Source organism: Phyllobates terribilis, unplaced genomic scaffold (assembly GCF_046119375.1).
Source record: "Phyllobates terribilis strain yellow unplaced genomic scaffold, ASM4611937v1 Scaffold_3__8_contigs__length_932513732, whole genome shotgun sequence".
NCBI lineage: Eukaryota > Metazoa > Chordata > Amphibia > Anura > Dendrobatidae > Phyllobates > Phyllobates terribilis.
The window spans coordinates 216437370-216456943 of NW_027362763.1; the positions used below are offsets into that span (position 1 = coordinate 216437370).

At 45.7% G+C, this 19574-nt stretch overlaps 1 long non-coding RNA gene across 1 annotated transcript in view; it reads left to right on the forward strand.

Moving 5' to 3' along the window:
• LOC141258044 (uncharacterized) overlaps positions 1-19574 on the forward strand; it is a 268872-nt gene that overhangs the window by 180675 nt on the left and 68623 nt on the right. Inside the window, exon 2 of the long non-coding RNA XR_012318177.1 lies at positions 7558-7709. This is a non-coding gene — a long non-coding RNA (uncharacterized lncRNA). The remainder of the gene's footprint in view (positions 1-7557; positions 7710-19574) is intronic.

Genomic DNA, 19574 nt, shown 5'->3' on the forward strand with positions numbered 1-19574 from the left:
TTTGAATAATTAAACCCTTCAAGGAATTCATCCAGGGATTTTTAACCCACATGTCCTTCACAGAATTGTATTAAATTTTGCTTTGAAAATAACAAATACTTTTTAGGGGAAAAAATATTATTTAAAAAAAAGGTTAATAGGAGAAAATGGACCCCTGATTTGTTATGCAATTTCTTCCAGTGATAACTCATATATCGTCAGAAACCAATATGTAGCCACATGGCAGTGCTTAGAAAGAAGGAGAAAAAAAGGAGCCAAATGTGGTTTAGCTGTGCTGCTGGTAGGCAATGAAGATCCAAACTTCATTTGCTGAAATGCAGCCCCAAACTTGCAAGGAACTTGCATCACTGTTGCCTGCAGACACTTTTTGCACTGCTCTTCAGGCCTTCGGCAAACAAACTGCCTTCTGTTACTGACAATACCTAGGATGAAAGCAATGAGCTCATTGCTCATTGTTTTTATCCTAGGTTTTTTATAGTATTAGTCACAGTGTGAATGTCCACCTACACACTGCACTTATACCAACAGGTGTGCTGCCTAGTTGCACACACTCCTGTGCCTGAATATTCATATTGTAATGTGTTTAATTACCATTCGTTTGGAGATTGCCACTATCCAGTTTCTTCTGTTGCCATAATCTCCTCAAACTACTGTTATTTATATTTTTGGCACCTGCTGTTTCTGTGACCAGCAGGCAAACCCATCATTTACTGTAAGTATCATAAACTGTTATAAGAATCTGTTTACATTACTTTGCAATCTGCTATAGATTGAATGATGAATCCCTAAACGAGCACAAAATGCTCTCCAAAATTGAGATATAAATTGAACCTCCCCGGTCAGAAACAATATCAGAGTGAATCCCTTGTAATTTCAAGATCTCCTTAATAAAAATTTGTGCCAAAGTCTTGGCATTCGGCAATGCAGGTAGCGCAATGAAATGAGCCATCTTGCTGAATCTATCCACCACCATCAATATTACTGTGTTACCTGCCAACACGGATAGATCAGTGATGAAATCTATAGACAAATGAGTCCATGGTCTACAGGGAATCGTCAAAGGTTGAAGAGCCCCAGATGGACGAGTATGTGGGATCTTAGAAAGCGCACAAGTACTGCAGGCAGCGATGTAATCTCGAACATCCTGGGGCATCCTAGACCATCAGAATGATGAGTAACAAGATCTGTGGTGGATTTACTACGAGGATGCCCATCCAGGACCAAATCATGATGTTCACTCAAAATTCTAAGACGTAGGTTCACAGGGAAAAACAGCTTATCTGAAGGACAGGCAGCAGGGGCATCCCCCTGAGCCTCTATGGCCTCTACGACATTCTTCTACAGATCAGAACATATAGTAGCAATAACCACCTCTTTCTGTAAAATGGGAACCAGCTCGAGATTACTACCTCCCACCACTACATGGTAGTTGTGGCATTACAGTGATTGGCTGGCCGCACAGCGTTATCAGGTCTATATCAGACCTGGCGCCGCTGTGCTCATCATAGTCACTCCGGAATCAGGCAGAGTAGGGAGAGGTGGTAGAGGTGCTGCTGCGTCAGGGAGAGATTTTCTTGTGTATTAGGTAGTGTAGGGAGAAAAACCATAGATTACACATATTCATCTTAACAAACAGTCCTTCTGAGGACTAATCCATCTTCAGAGATATCAGGCAGGCAGGGTGTATAGGCAGGCCGTGTATATAGCAGACTGCAGTGCATATAGCACAAGAGGCTCCATTCCAATTCTGCCTTCTGCTGCTGTTAGATATTTCTATACAAAGGCCCAGGTCTCAGGGGCCAGGAATACTTTTTTTTTATCTTAATCCTCATTATTTGCTTAAAAAGCAATCCAGAGAACATCATTTTTTCTGTGCCATTTGCTTGTTGGCAGTGCAGAATACAGCCAGGTCCTTTCCATATTACAGCACTAGAAATCCAGCTATTCAAAACTGTGTTTTCTCCGTCACACGGCTCACATATACGTTTTCAGAAAATACTGCCATTTCTGGTCTCCATTCCAATTTTTTTTCACTGTGCCAGCGAAGTTTTTGACACCGGTTTGCTGTTCAAACTAGCTACCTACAGGCCAGGTATTTAAAACTCTGTTTTCTTCGTCACACGGATCACATATAAGTTTGCTCCAAACTCAGTCATTTGTAGTGAGCGTGGAAGATACTGTCCTCCATTTAAAATGGGCAAGGCACGTGGCAAGGGACGGGGAACTGGATGTGATGGTGATGGTGCATGCAGAGGCCGAGGACAAGGCCCTGGACAAGCTGAAATTGTGCCACAACAAACACCCACATCTTCTTGCCCGACCTTCCTGTCCCAATTCCTAGGGGACCGCACCACACCACTATTGAACCCAGAGCAGTGTCAAAAGGTTGTTGGGTGGATAGCGGATAATGCTTCCAGTCACTTAGCCACCACCAACACCCTGTCTTCCACACGGTCAAGTCTCAGTAGCCTTGAGTCTGGACCGCATATTACTCACCCTGATCCTCCTTCCTCCAACAATGCCGAGTCCCCGGAGTCAACTGATCCCACACTTGGACACTCTGAAGAGCTGTTCACTTTTCAATTTATAGATTTGGGCCTCTCGCCCGGTCCACTTGAAGCGGGGCAAGAGGAGATCGCATGTAGTGATGCCCAAATATTTGAGTGGCCACGGTCACACGAAGGCGACAGTGGGAAAGTGTCACAAGAGGTGGACGATGATGAGACACAATTACCAGAAAGTCAGAAGGAGGACCAGGGTGCGGAAGTGGAAGACGAGGTGGTGGATGATATAGTGACTGACCCAACCTGGCAGGAGGACATGCAGAGCGAGGAGAGCAACACACAGGGGGAGGGAGGCAGAGCACCCCAACAGGCATGAAGAAGCAGTGTGGTGGCCACAGACAGAAGGAAGGCAACCGTTCCCCGTAGCACCAACATGAAGGAAGTTGCCAGTACAACTATTAGGTCTTCCCGAGTCTGGTTGTTTTTTAAAGACTCTGCCGATAACCCCAAAAAGGCCATTTGCACCACCTGTCAGGCCAGCATTAGCAGGGGTGGCAAAACGACCAGCCTGACCACCACCAGCATAATCAGGCACATGGCAGCAAAGCACCTGACTTTGTGGGACGAACCCCATTGTCCTGGAACAGTGTCTGCAGGTGGCACCATTGCTTCTTCCACTGTCGTGCATGCAAGCCAATCCCCTGTCCATGGTGCATGCGAAGATGCCTCCTGCCCTGCACCTGTCATTGCACACTCTCAAGTAGCAGCATCAAGAAGCACATCCATGTCCTTGTCCCAGCGCAGCGTTCAGTTGTCCATACCCCAGTACTTGGAACGCAAGCGCAAATACGCAGCCAATGCCCCACAGGCCACACTACTAAATTCTCACATTTCACGACTGCTTGCGCTCGAAATGTTGCCTTTTAGGCTCGTGGTGACGGAAGCATTCCGCAACCTGATGGCTGCAGCCGTCCCTCGGTACTTGGTCCACAGCCGCCGCCATTTCTCCCGGTATGCCGTCCCCGCATTACAAAAGCACGTGTCCCAAAACATTAGCTGTGCCCTCAACAATGCAGTTACTGGGAAAATCCGCCTAACCACGGACACGTGGACAAGTGCTTGTGGGCAGGGATGGCACATCTTGCTGACGGCACACTGGGTTAACATAGTGGAAGCCGGGACGCAATCGGGCCTTGGGACGGACCACATCCTCCCGACGCCAAGGATTGCGGGAACTAGGTCAATAAGGGTTGTCCCCATGGTCTACAGCTCCTGCACCTCATCCTCCTCAGCCTCCTCCTCCTCTTCGGCCTCCATCTCCAAAATGACCACATCAGTCACAAGCTGGAAGCACTGCAGCACTGCGTTGGCCAAGCGGCAACAGGCTGTGCTGAAGCTAATATGCTTAGGTGACAAATCGCACAATGCTGAAGAGTTGTGGACAGCTCTGAAAGAGCAGGCAGATCTGCGGCTCACACCGCTGAACCTACAACCAGGCTTGGTCGTGTGTGACAATGGCCAGAACCTGCTGGTGGTTCTGAGGTGACGCGAGCTCAAACACGTACCATGCCTGGCCCATGTGCTTAACCTTGTGGTTCAGCGGTTTCTCAAATCCTATGCGGAGCTGCTGGATCTTCTCGTTAAAGTATGCCGCCTGTGTGCCCATTTTAGAAAGTCACCTGCAGCTTCTGCCGCCCTTGCCGTGTTTCAGCAGCGTTTGCAGCTTCCGGCTCACAGACTGGTGTGTGATGTCCCCACGCATTGGAACTCAACACTGCAGATGTTGGGAAGGATTTGTGAGCAGAAGAGGGCAGTTGTTGAGTACCAGCATCAACAAGGCCGTCGGTATTCAGTTCAGAATCCACACATAAGACCTCAAGAGTGGACATGGATGTCAGACATATATACCATCTTCCAAAACATTGAGGACTCCACCAAGACGGTGAGCGGCGATGACGCCATAAGTAGCGTCACCATCCCGCTTCTCTATCTTCTGAACCACTCTCTGCTCACAATCAAACAGGATGCATTTCTGGCGGAGCATGATGAGATGAAGCAACAAACCATACAGGGTGATTACGCACAGCCCAGCCTCACCTCATCCCAACGTGGATTGGTATGACATTGAGGAAGAGGAGGAGGAGGAGGAAGGACAGGACCTAGTTTCATGCGCTATAGACGGTACTACCTGCACAGCTGTCATACCGTCTGTTCAGCGTGGATGGCCAGAGGACAGAGAAGAGGAGGAGGAGAGCATGGTCAGTCATCCTCTTGGTGAGGACACGGAAGTCTTGCCTGTTAGTAGTCTGGCACGCATGGCTGAGTTTGTTACGCTGCCTTTCCCATGACACTTGCGTTCTTAAAATTTTGGGTGACAGTCATTACTGGTTGGTGACACTTCTAGACCCACGCTACAAGGAAAACTTTTATCTCTAATTCCTGTGGTGGACAGGTCTACAAAAATGGGGCTGTACCAGAAGGCCCTTGTTTCGGAACTATTAAAAAAATTCCCATCTCTAAATGCTGGCGACAGAGCGCACACTTCATTGGACAACCAAGGAGTACAGGCGAGAGAGACACAACTTCTTCAATCCACCAGAGCTAGGGGAACACGGTCAAAGTTCTGGGAGCATTTTCTCAGCCCCTCCCATCGCACAGGCCCTGAGGCGTTGGGTACTATCACAAGGAGTGCAAAGTTTGGGAAGATGCTGAGGGAGTATCTTGCCGACCGTACCAACGTCCTCCGTGATTCCTCTGTGCCTTATAATTATTGGGCATCCATGCTGGATACGTGGAATGAACTGGCTCTATATGCCTTGGAGGTCCTGGCCTACCCTGCCACCAGCGTTTTATCAGAGTGCGTTTTTAGTGCCGCTGGTGCAATTATAACTGATAAGCACATCCACCTGTCAACTGAAAATGCTGACAGGCTGACTCTTATAAAAATGAACAAGGGCTGGATTGGGCTAGACTTCTCAACACTACCGAATGATAGCAGTGTAACAAACTCAAATCCAGTGTCTTTTCTTGGGAGGTGTATTCCCATGCTCCTTTTCACACCCAGACATGATTTTGGCTATTTGTTCTTGTCCTCCTCCTTCTCCTCATCCTCCACCACCATATCACCACGGTGACCATGGTCCGTGATGCAGCACCCACATCATTTTTTTAAAGGGTGTTTATGATGCCCGTAAAATTTTTTTATACAGTATGTTCATGTGTTCATGTATACCCCCCAGGGGTAAATGTTTGTCAGCCCATACACTTAGTGCATGGGCATTACAAGTATAGGAGGCCCGCTCCTTTCTAGCGGGATCATTTTTTTATGAGGCCCTCCGCCACGTCTCTTGCAAGGGGCATTGGAGTGCCTCCCAATTTTTGGCAGCCCTTGCATTCACTGCATAAGCAAACACAATGGGAGACCCACTTCCTAATAATGGGAACATTGTTTACAGGAGGCCCTCTGACCTCCTCGTCTCTTCCAAGGGGCATTGGAGTGCCTCCAAATTTTTGGCAACCCTTGCATTCACTGCTTAGGCAAACACAATGGGAGACCTACTTCCTAATAATGGGAATATTGGTTTCATGAGGCCCTCCTCTAAGTCTCTTCAAAGGGATATTGGGGTGCATCCAAATTTTGGGCAGCCCTGGCACTCACTGCATACGCAATAACAGTATAATAGTATAGGAGACCCACTCTTTAGTAATGGGAACAATAAAACATAGCCGGCTGATGGCTCTCTAAGAATAGTGAGGGCCGACTGCTGGCCCTGTAAGAATAGTAAAGGCCGCCTGATGGCCCTATAAAAATAGGCTTTGTGACTTTCAAAGTCCCTCCTTCATAAATGAAACATGATGTGTCTGATGATATCTCACACACCACATGGCCAGATAAGGTTGTAAAATGTTAAAATGACATTTCCTGGTGAATGCATTTGTCACGGTTGAAAGCAATGCAAAAGTGAAAAAACGCATCAAAAACGCTACGTGTGAAAATAGCCCAAGGTGTGGAGGAGCATTTTTGTCTTTGGTTATTTATTTTGCCTTATATATAAATCATTACCCTAGAAAGAATGTTCCTTAACATATTTCCCAGGAAATTCCATTTTGATTTTGTTTTGGTATGTTTTATTGTGAGTCTGTAAAAGTGGCGTAATACCTCTGATAATGTTGTTGACAGAAGTAACCTGGGAGTCAAATGCTTCTAGGGGGTCTTCCCCATGCTGTTCCCATCCATGTGGGCAATTTTTAGGCCCTCTGCCGAGCGCCGGGGGGAGCCGCCTGAAAAATGCTCGAGTTTCCCATAGACTTACATTGGGCTCGTTGCTCGGGTTGAGCACCCGAGTATTCCAATGTGCTCAACCCGAGCATCGAGCACCGGAGCATTTTAGTGCTCGCTCATCACTTCTGTCTAGGTGTCAGACTTTTAACTGATTCCAGATACAATAGATTTTTGCCATCAGTGATGACAATGACCGAAAGAACTGTCCCCTTCAAAAAATTACGCCATTCCTCGAAGGCCAACTTTATTACCAAGAGCTTCCATTACCAATATCATAATCCTTTTTGGCAGACGACAATTTTTTTTGAGAAATATGCACATGGACACTATTTACATGGAGAAAAACCCTGTGACAATACAGTCCCAACCCCTACCTCCGACACATTTACCTCCACAATGAATGGTTTAGTAACATTAGGCTGTACAAGAATAGCATCAGAAGCAAAACATTTTTTTCAAGGTAGCAAATGCTTCACAGGCCAGTTTAGACCATTTGGAAAACTCTGCTCCTTTCCTGGTCATACCTGTAAGCGGTTTGGCCACTACTGAAATGTCCTTGATGAACTTGCGGTAATAGTTGGTGAAACCCAGAAACCGCTGTAAAGCTTTTAAATTTTAAGGACAACCCAAATCCAGTCCACCCTGGGCTTTCACAGGATCCATACGAAAGCTGGTAGAAGATAATAGTTATCCCAGAAAAGGAATCTCCTGAACAGTAAACATACATTTTTCTGACTTGACATAAAGTTTATTTTCCCTGATTATTTGTAGGACCTGCCTGACATGTACCTGATGTGACTCAAGATCCGGGAAATAAATCAATATGTCATCCAGAGAGACTACCACCAATCTACCTGCCAGATGCTGGAAAGTGTAATTTACAAAGGGCTGAAACATGACGGGAGTATTAGTCAACCCACGTGGTAAGACAAGGTTTTCGTTGTGTCCCTCTGGTGTATTAAAAGCAGTCTTTCACTCATCCGCCTCCTTAATATGGATGAGAGTATTAGGCCCCCCTAACGTCGAGTTTGGAAAACCAATTAGCCATTATGTTCTGATTAAAGAGATCCTAAATGAGAGGAAGAAGGTATGGATCCTGAGTAGTGATCTGATTTACTTCCCGGAAATCCAAGCGGGGGTGCAGCCACCCATCTTTCTTCTTAAAGAAAAATTTGACTGCCACTGAAGATGAGGAGAGTCTGATATGTCCCTTAGCAAGGCTCTCGGTAATATAATCTTTCATGTCGTGCCTCTCACGACCTGAAATATTATACAACCTGCTCTTAGGCAACTTAGCCCCAGGAATCAAATAACTGCTCAATCAAAAGGCAATGAGGTGGTAGTTCTTGACAACCTTGTTCCGAAAACACATCCTCATAATCAAAAAAATACTCCAGTACAGACTTGGTAGTTACCATAGATAAATGAGTGCTCTTGCAGTTATTTTAACACTAATTGCTCCACCTCACTACCTCCCGTGCCTGCCAGTCCACTACAGCATTGTATAACGTCAGTCAAGGTAGGCCAAGAACCACTGGGGAGGGCAAGCCCTCTAGCACATAACATTTGATGGATTCAGTGTGCATGGACACTAACTGAAGCCGAATATCCTGAATGACCTGAGTGAAATGCCCCTGATTCAAGGGTGCAGAATCTATTGCGTTTATTGGAATAAGTCTTGACAACTCATGAGGAATAAGGCCCTCTGTCTGGACGAACCGGGCGTCAACCAAATTAAACCTCGCCCCACTGTCCAAAATGGCTGAAATAGACACCTTTCTTCCTCCCAAAAGGATTTTGGCAGGTAGAAAGCCAAACCCTTACCTGCACTAAATGCAGGAACCTGAAACTAAACAGAAAAAAATGAACTGGATAGGTTAGTAGGCATGAAAAACAGAAGCATGTTCACATTGGCCATTAAATAGACAAAACCCAAGACAGAAGCAAAATGAGCATATACCCTGCTGTAATTAAATAAGTAAAAGCAATAGTGCATATAAAAAAATTGGGTACTTTGTAAATAACGTTTTGGATAGAAAAAAATGTAAAAGCCATCCCTCCAGAATCGAGGTGTACCCAAATTTAGGATGGTCCTAACCTCTAGTATTAAAACCTTACCATACATCATAGTGACATCAGTGTGAATAACGGACGAGCAGGACTAGGTCCCGAACTGGACACACAGCAAATGGGAAGCTATATAAATGTAATGTCCAGTTCAAAGGAAGGGAGGCCACACCGTTACCAGCGAGAAAAGCAGAAACCTGAAACTAAAGTGAAAAAAAATTAACTTGAGTATAAGTTGCTACGCATGCAAAATATGATCTGTCTTAGAATTGTAAGATCTGGCTGACAAAGCGGAAGTGAAGCGCGTGTTGGAGTAGGTGGAGAGGGATGTGGTGTGTCACACAGGTCGGTATTTCACTGTTATAGGGGCTCTGATTTACTATGTCTTTGGGGCTGAACCTTTTGCAATATTGGTAATAAATGTGAATGCAGTGGTTTAATTGTGCCACTTCATTAGCAGACTTATCTTAGCGGACAATAAAATTCCTTCGTTTTTTCCTGTACATGTGCATGTCATATTTATATGAACATTGTATTAAAACTTGCCATACTAGATATATCCCCGTTGAAAGGATTAAGCTGTTATGCACATGTGCACTTCAATCTATACTGCTATTTCTATATGAGCTCATGTAGATACCATGTTGCAGTTTGATTGGCTAGCAGTAATTAGCTCAGTATACATGAATTAAAAAGTATAAATGTTATAGTTGAAATGCACAGGTGCACTTTAATTAATTATTTTTGTTCAGAATGATTGTATGATGGCCCTGGTAAAACTAATGTAATTGATTTAAAATCATGTATTTTGTGTAGCCCGATACTAATAGTAATGGTAGAGCATCCATCCCTCTCCACAGATCTAGTAGTTATGAGTATTTTAAAACACTTTTTTCTTGCTTTTTTTCACTGTCTGATTTTATTGAGTGTTTTTAATGAGATGTTTAATAAAGATTTAAATCATTTTTATTTTTTGGTATGTGTTAATTTAGAATAATTGTTATTGGGTATCCATTTAATTTATTCATAAGCTTTTGATATTCTAATGGTTGATTTATCAGTATTTTCTTTGGTATAGGTTATTGTTATCACTCTAAGTTTGTCTGTTTAATAGCCAATGTGAACACGCTCCTATTTTGCATGCATACCAACTTATGCTCAAGTTCATTTTTTTCGGTTTACATTTGGTATTAGGTTGGTTATTAAAATTATTTTTATACCTACTTTTTTGCTGGCCTAAATAATATAATTATCAGCATTTTACAGTTTATAATGAATGCAGCTGATGTCTTATTATCAGAATTAGATATGTATAACTTATAAATATAATAAATATAATGATTTGCTATGGCTTTCCAATGTGTCTGTAAAACATATTGTCTGTCCGTGATTTAAAAAAAAATAAGTCAAATTTGAAACCCTGGCCTACACAGCCACACAGAAAGACATTAGCAGCAGTATGGGAAATGGTGCTGTTAAGTTTTCCTTTTTAAACCGTGATTCTAATCTAAAAGTGTTCGAATGTGTGTGAAACCCCAAATTTCAGGAAATTTTACTAGAACTTGATACTCAGTGGGTTTATTTTCTTATTTGTAGCTGTGACCCTTTAATAAGATGAGATCAAACAAAGCAGACAGCACCTTCTGCAGCCTCTTTAATAGGGATGAGCAAACCCGAACGGTAAAGTTCAGGGTCCATACTGGACACCTGTTGTCTGGTACCGAACCCCGAACACTGACTTTTTAATGTACATCCGGTTTCCTGTTCAGGTTTGCCAGACTAATAAAGTTTGCTGAAAGGCAGCAGCGTAGCCAATCATCAAGCTTTTACACTGTGGGAACTTCAGGAGCCATCACAGTGATGCTAAGCATTGGCTTGGCTGTGATTGGCCGGTGCACCACGTGACCCCGCCTGTATAAAGGCTGGATCATGAGTGCGGCCCCTATTCTTCTCTTATTAGATTAGGCACAGGATGCAGTTGGTATGAGAGACAGAATGTGACTGCACTCTGCACCTCTGGAAGTACTGTGCCAAAAGCCGCTGTGTGTATTCTGAAACCCATATCTGTGAAAGTACTGTACCAAAAGCCGCTGTGTGTGCTATGCAACCCATATCTTTGGGAGTACTATGCCAAAAGGCACTGTGTGTACTCTGCACCGAACCTGTGGAAGTACTGTGCCTTTAAGATGCTGTGTGTACTCTGCACCCCATCTGTGGAAGTACTGTGCCTTTAAGATGCAGTGTGTACTCTGCAACCCCGCTTTTAAGAGTACTGTTCCTTTAAGCCTCTGTTGGCACTCTGAAACCCCACCTGTGAGAATACTGTACCTTTAAGCTGCTGTATTCTGCACCCACTGTCTGTGGGAGTACAGTTCCTTTAAGCAATATGTGCACTCTGCACCCCCCGCCTGTGGGAGTACTGTGTCTTTAAGCCACTGTGTGTACTCTGCAACCCTGCCTGAGGGAATACTGTTCCATTAATCCTCTGTGTGTACACTGTAACCTCACGTGTGGGAGTACTGTTACTTTAGGCCACCATGTGTACTCTGCACCCCTGCCTGTGGGAGTACTGTACCTTTGAGCCGCTGTGTATGCTCTGAAACCCGGCCTGTGGGAGTGCTGTTCCTTTATGCCGCTGTGTGTTTTCTAGTAGTGTTGCAAATAAATAATTGGCATCAGCCATCTCGTTACCATTTTTATGCCAAAGAAATAATTTTTCTGGGCCTCTGTGTGTTTTCTAGTAGCGTTGCAAAATAATACTCTACTCTTCCACCATCTCTTTGTGAGTAGTGTGCAGAAAAATCACTTCCAAAAATGAGGAGAGCGTCAAATTACGTGGCCGTGGTTGTGGTGGTTCTTGGGTTACTGCTGATGGTGGTATAACTGCTGCAGGGACGTGGTCATTCTGTACCTGCTAAGTGCCCAAGTACAACACCTTCCCTGGTGCACGCAGGTGACAAGACGCTATGCATCCTTTCGTAGGCCCAAATACGGCTGCACGAATTGTAATGCCACAAGATGTTGAAAAGGTGTTAGATTGGATGGCAGAGAGTGGCACCAGTTCCTTCGCATTATCTTCCACCCAGTCCACTACAGAAAGTGCACAGTTGGCACCTGAGGACCTTGGTCATCCGGCTTCCACCTCCCCTCTTGCAAATCAGCCAAGCCAAGTCTGAGCCCCAAGTCATGCAGCAGTCTCTTCTGCTTTTGATGACTCTGCTAGCTGGGGTTCTGTGGCCGATCCACCTGACCCTGCCCAGAAGTGGAAGAGACTGAGTACAATGATGCCCAACCACTTGTTATGTTGGAGGATGAGTACGTGGAAGGGCTAGTGCACACAGTCAGAGGAACCCCGCCGCATGTGTCAGATGATAAAAAAACTCAGTTGCCAACTGCAGCGTCTTTCTGCAGTGTGCAGACCGGTAAGGAAGGCAGAGTTGAGGAGTCAGTGGAAGATGATGCGAGGGATGATAGACCCCATATGGAGCTCATTCCATCCTAGTGACGTGCGTAGTTCAGAAGAAGAGGATGTGGCCACGCTGCCCCAGCCGCACAGCAAAAGAGGGAGGACGGTGAAAAGGCACAGCGGGGTGGTCCCTAGCCAGTACGTCGGCTGCTACTGCCCACCATGCCACTGAAAATAGCACACCAAAGACAGCTCTAAAGAGCTCCCTGGTGTGGTATTTCTTCAGGGAATGTGCTGACGACAAGCGTCGGGTGTTTTTCACACTGTGCTGTCAGATCCTGAAGCGAGGCATAAATCTTCTGAACCTGAGCATCACGTGCATGATGAGGCATCTGAATTCCAAGCATGAGCTGCAGTGAAGTACACACCTTTAAAACCATAACAGGTCTGAGCCCCATCCTGCTCCCTCCTCTGCTGCAGTCTCGGTCTCTTCCTCCCACTCATGATCAACAGAGCCACCTGCCTCCCCGCAAAGAGAGGATGTGACAGCACCAGGGCCGGCACCAGGTTTTCATGGGCCCCAGGCGAAAGAGTCCCAGTGAACCCTTTTACCACATACCATGATTCATGATGTACAGACATAGCAGAAAAATATAGGTATAGTACAAGGTCAAAAATTTCACTTACTTCTTGCATTACATGAGTGAAATCTACAGTATTGTAAATTCTGCAATAGCTCAGAAACCAGCGAATCCTCGCAGCACACAGTGCATGCCCTGGGGGGATTCAAAAGTTTTCATTTTAGATCGGACAATATAGTCCTCCATTACATATAATGGGCACTACATAGTCCTCCATACAGTATTATGGGTACTACATACAGTATAATGAGCCCCATAGATTGCTGCATACAGTATGAGCCTCATATATTGCTCCATACAGAATAATGGGCCCCATATATTGCTTCATACAGAATAATGGGCCCAATATAATGCTCCATACAGTATAATGGGCCACATATAATGTGCCATACAGAATAAAGAACCCCATATATTGCTCCATACAGAATAATGCTATATAAAGAATAATGGACCCCATATTTTGCTCCATACAGAATGGGCCCCATATATTGCTCCATACTGAATAATGGACCCCATATATTGTTCCATACAGAATAATGGACCCCATATATTGCTCCATACCGAATAATGGACCCCATATATTGCTAAATACAGTATAATGGACCCAAATAATGCTCCATACAGTATAATGAGCCCCATATATTGCTCCATACTGAATAATAGACCCCTTATATTGCTTCATACAGCATATTGTAAGCAATATATTGCTCCAAACAGAATAATGGACCCAATATAATGCTGCATACAGAATAATAAGTCCCTTATAATGCTCCATATGTAAAGGGCCCCATATAATGCTCCATATATAATGGGCCCCATATATTGCTCTATATATAATGGGCCCCATATATTGCTCCATATATAATGGACCCCATATAATGCTCCATATATAATGGGCCCCATATATTGGGCCCCATATATATGGTGAGTTGGCTCCCTGCTTTGCTGGGTGCTGACGCTGGCCCTGGACAGCACCAACACCACCAATATAACAGAGAATCTTTACACCATCCCATGGAAATGTTTAGCTTTTCATCCACCAAACCCTCGAGAGAAAGAGGAGATACCCCCCTAGATACCCACGAGCCATGGTCCTTAATGGCAGCATTTCTAAATTACTGACCTTCGAAATGCTGCCATTCCGGCTCTTGGAGACGGACAATTTTAAAAAACTGATGGCGATGGCTGTCCCGCAGTTCGTTGTTCCCAGCCGCCACTACTTTTCTAGGCTGGCCATCCCTGCCCTGCACACACATATTGCGGACCAAATCATGGGTGCACTGCGCAACGCCATCAGTGGCAAAGTCCACATAACCACCAATACGTGGACAAGTAAACAAGGCCAGGGATGTTACATCTCTCTAACTGCCCATTGGTTAAATTTAGTGGTGGCTTGGTCAGAGGCGAAAGGCATTCTAGCTCATGTCCAACTACCACCTAGGATTATCTGTCTGAGTTGCCTCCTCCTCCTACTCAGCTACCTGAACCACCAACTTCAGAAAAAAAAAAAAAAGTAAGAAAAAAAATACCAAAAAACCTCCAAACAGTGTTGGATTACTCCTCCCTTGCCTCTTCCACCCATACTACCACATCCACCTCTTCCTTCATTTGGATGTAAGACTCCCTGTTTTATATTGCTAGTTTTAGTTTTGTTAATTATAGGTTGTTTTAAGTTTAAGCTCCATAAAAAAAATAAATGAATAGAAAATGTAAAAAATGAGAAAAAGTAAAAAAATAAAGAAAAAAACCCGACAGTGTTGGATTACTCCTCCTTTGCTTCGTCCACCTCCACCTCTTCCACCTCCTCCACTTGGACCTCTTCCTCTTGGTTCAAAATTATTATTTTTTATTTCTGCTCTGCTTAGCATAAAGACAGGGTGCAGCTGTAGTGAGGTACAGTATTAGGTTTTGTGTGTGTGCAGTTTTCCAAAAACATGCGATATGTGTCCTCTGCACTGGTGTCTGTGATAATACTGTGTGTACCCAAAAGTTGTTCTAATCTGCAACCGTGTCAGTGGGACTCATGTGGGTCTAAACACAATTTTCTACTCTTATGCACCCATGTCTCTGATGGTATTGTGCTTAAAAACTCTTTTTTCTACTATTATGCACCCATGTCTGTGATAGTACTGTGTATAAACACATTTTTCTCATCTTTTGTACCCATGTCTGTAATAGTACTATGCCAAAAAGCTGCTGTGTTTACTCTCACCCATATCTGTGGGAGTACTATACTGAAAAGCTTCTGTGTGTACTGTGCCAAAAGTTGCTATGTATATGCTACATCCCTGCCTGTGGGGATACTGTGCCCCATTATCTTAGGGTGAAATTTTTAATCAGCTTCTGAGGGGTTACTCTCCCCTATGGTAATGTTGTGGACAAAATCATGTGTGCACTGTGTAATGTTTACGCTCTGCGTAATTTCGTAGGCCCAAGTATTGCTGTACTAATTGTGAGGGGCAGAACAAGTAGAGGTGGTTTGAGATTGGATGGCTTAGAGTGCTTCCAGTTCCTTCGCTTTGTGTTACACCGGGTCCCCTCTTAATCATGGTCCGCGATCCAACAAACAACAAAATAGAAACGGAGTACAATTCCATTATCCCCAGCTGAAGTATTCAGGAGTGGTTGCCTGCTTTGAACAATATTTTTTCAAGGGAAACACTTCGGGTCCCTGGGATTCTAAAGCAACAGCATTGGGAAGGTGTCCCAAGGCAAAGTGGCTAGGACTGCTGGTAGCAAGCCATTCGGCGGACCGCCAGCTGTATCCTGAATCAAACAACAAACTTTTTATGTGTGACTTCCCTACTGTACGCTACAAAATGTAAAAGTTTGGCTCTGTGGGGGGGAACTGTGAAAATGTGACACTAGTCACTACTCATGAACAAACCGTGAAACATAGAAGTCAGATGTTCCAGGGTCAGTACCAAGAGAGCACGTTGTCACGGGTGTGTCGCCACGAAGATCGTCACGATTACACAGCCTGACTTCTCGCAGCTGACTTTTTGGTGCTTTGTGTTTTCGGCAGTGAGGGAGTTAATTCTCTCTCTCTCTGTGCTAGACGAGGTCCAGCCTCGCCCAGCTGCAATCAATGCTGCTGTAGTGAGTCTCCTTCAAATGCCTGCTGGTCTGTTTGGGAAGTGTCGGTGAAAGCATTTCATACAGACTTACAGAGCGGATCGTGGTACTTGGAGTTTCTGAGATAAGTGTATTTGGAGTGTTTTTTCCCTTCCTCGCTTTATCATTTATCTCCTTTCCCGTTGGTGTTCCCTCTGTTGTAGTTGTGTAGTTTTTGTATGCAAGGTGGTTTTGGTTTTTCCCTTGTACTGTCTCGTTCGTCTAAGTACTGTGTGTGGGCATATTATTACTTGTCCTCTTTTGTTGTGATCGGGGTCCTTCTCAGGACTAGATTACTTAGGTGCAGGGATCCTCAGGAGGTAGGGGTTACGCTGGCGGCCTGGACCTCTGTACCTTTAACAGTACCTCCAGGTTGAGGGATTAGTCAGGGCCCCAGCTTAGGGTCAGCTTAGGCCCCCTACCTCCAGTATACAGAGACAGCGTGACATTTTCACCGACCCACTTAGTTTTTCTCCAGCTACCATGGATCCAGTAGCCGGTCTAGCTCGGCAGTTGCAGAGTTTGTCCATGGAGCTGGCGGACGTTAGGTCCAAGGTTTTGCATCCTCAGGAGCAAGCCGGACCAGAACCTAAAGTAGCTCTCCCTGACAGGTTCACTGGGGGGCGGGACAAGTTTTTTGTTTTCCGGGAGGCATGCAAATTGTACTTTCGGCTGCGGCCTCGGTCATCGGGGAGTGAAGAACAAAGGGTGGGAAGTGTCATCTCGCTCCTACAAGGGGACCCACAATCTTGGGCGTTCTCTCTTCCCCCGGGCTCCCCGGCTCTCCAGTCAGTGGATAGGTTTTTCTCTGCTCTGGGACTTGTATATGATGACCCAGATCGGATCTCCCTTGCTGAGTCTAAGTTACGTAGGATCCAGCAGGGAGATCGTCCGGCGGAGGAATTCTGTTCGGAGTTCCGTAGGTGGGCCACGGACACCCAGTAGAATGACCCGGCTCTTAGGAGCCAGTTTTGTCAAGGTTTATCCGACAAATTACAGGATGTGTTGGCACAGTATGACTCTCCCGCGTCACTGGAAGCCGCTATGGCCCTGGCTATTCGCGTTGACAGACGGCTTCGGGAGAGGTGCGGGATAACTCGACCCCCTGTGATGACTCCACCTCCTACAAGGTCCCCTCATATGGTGGTTCCCCTGGTCAGTCCAGAGGAGCCTATGCAATTAGGAGGGACATCATTTCGGGGGAGGGGACCGGTGGTGCGCCATAAGACAGGAAGGTGTTTCTTCTGCGGGAGAAAGGGACATTTTATTGGGGGGTGTCCATCCCGTCCCTTGCAGAGTGAAGAGTCGTCGGAAAACTGTTGATCCCAGGTTGTGTGGTGGACGGCAATCTGGGAGTAGGTATTTCGTCCCTAGGTTCGTCTCAGTTTCTCGTACCGGCGGAGGTGGTGGGGGGTACGAGAACTGAGAGGATATCTGTTCTTCTGGATAGTGGGGCCGGGGCTAATCTGGTTGATGCTCGGTTTGCCCGGGTTCAAGGTATGCGATTGAGTGAGTTGGCGAAACCCATCCCCATATTCTCGATCGATGCCAGGCCTCTCGGTCAGGGAAGTTTTTTGCAAGCTGTGCATGACGTAAAACTTCAAGTGGGGGCGATACATAAAGAACTGTTGTCTTGCTACGTGTTGGAGGGTCTTCCCACTCCTATAGTGTTGGGCCTTCCTTGGTTAACTAAGCATAACCCAGTTATTAATTGGCAAAACAGAGAGATAAGCCAATGGAGTAAATTCTGTAATAAAAACTGCATGAACACGGTCATCGGTGCGGTTACTCCTTGGGTCTTACCTCCATTTCTGGCGGACTTTGAGGATGTATTCTCGGAGAAAGGGTGTCAGGAACTACCTCCTCATCGCGAGTATGACTGTTCTGTAAAACTGCTCCCTGAGGCCAAGTTACCTAAAGCTAGGTTGTATAACCTTTCTGGTCCTGAGAGGCAGGCCATGAAGGATTATATTTCAGAAAGTCTGGCTAAGGGGCATATTAGACCTTCATCTTCACCGGTGGCTGCGGGGTTCTTCTTTGTTAAGAAGAAAGATGGAGGCCTACGCCCTTGCCTGGATTTCCATGAACTTAATCGGATTACGGTCCGAGATCCGTATCCACTCCCACTTATTCCCGATCTCTTTAATCAGATCGTGGGCGCCAAATGGTTCTCTAAATTGGATCTCAGGGGGGCGTACAATCTGATTAGGATGAAGGAGGGGGATGAGTGGAAGACGGCGTTTAACACTCCGGAGGGGCATTATGAGAACCTTGTCATGCCATTCGGTCTGACTAATGCCCCGGCGGTGTTCCAACACTTTGTTAATGACATTTTTCGCCGCCTGGTGGGACAGTTTGTTGTCATATATCTGGATGATATCTTAATTTACTCGCCGGATCTGGTGTCTCATCAGGAGCACGTTAGGCAGGTGTTACAGATCTTGCGGGATAATAAACTGTATGCCAAATGGGAAAAGTGTGTGTTCGCCGTACAGGAACTCCAGTTTTTAGGCTTCCTGGTTTCAGCGTCCGGTTTTCGTATGGACCCTGGGAAAGTGCGAGCAGTTCTTGAGTGGGATCGGCCAGAGAATCTTAAGGCACTACAACGTTTCCTGGGGTTTGCTAATTATTACCGGAAGTTCATTCGTAATTTCTCGTCCATGGTTAAGCCTCTCACAGACATGACTAAAAAGGGGACGGATTTTTCTAGGTGGTCTGACAAGGCTTGTCAAGCATTCTCCTGCTTGAAAAAATGTTTTGCCTCAGCACCCATACTCATTCAACCTGATGCGTCACAGCCATTCATTGTAGAGGTAGACGCTTCCGAGGTAGGGGTGGGAGCAGTATTGTCACAAGGTTCGTCCCCTGGTAAGTGGCATCCGTGCGCCTTTTTCTCTAAAAAATTGTCGTCCGCTGAGAGGAATTACGATGTCGGCAATAGGGAACTCTTGGCCATTAAGTTAGCTTTTGAGGAGTGGCGCCATTTTTTGGAGGGGGCAGTCCATCCGGTCACCGTCATCACCGATCACAAGAACCTGCTATATCTGGAGTCCGCGAAACGTCTGAATCCCAGACAAGCTAGGTGGTCATTGTTTTTTACCAGGTTTAATTTTGTCGTTACATATCGTCCTGGGTCAAAAAATGTAAAGGCGGATGCCTTATCTCGCAGTTTCCCTGGGGCCGGGAATACGGACGACCCGATTCCTATCCTTCAGGAGGGGGTGGTGGTTTCGGCAGTATGCTCTGAGCTGGAGGAGGAGGTATTGGAGGCTCAGGGGGACGCCCCTGTTGGACCTCCGGGGAGACTGTTTGTTCCAGATCAGTTGCGACAAAAGGTGATCGAGGCACACCATAACTCAGTTTTGGCAGGACACCCGGGGAGTAAAGCAACTGTGGATCTCCTCTCGCGTCGGTTTTGGTGGCTTAACTTACATAAGGAGGTGGTAACTTTTGTCGCGTCCTGTGGGGTTTGTGCGCACTCTAAGACCTCACATATCCGTCCGTCTGGGGCCCTCTTACCTTTGAAGATCCCGGAGCGTCCTTGGACTCATCTGTCTATG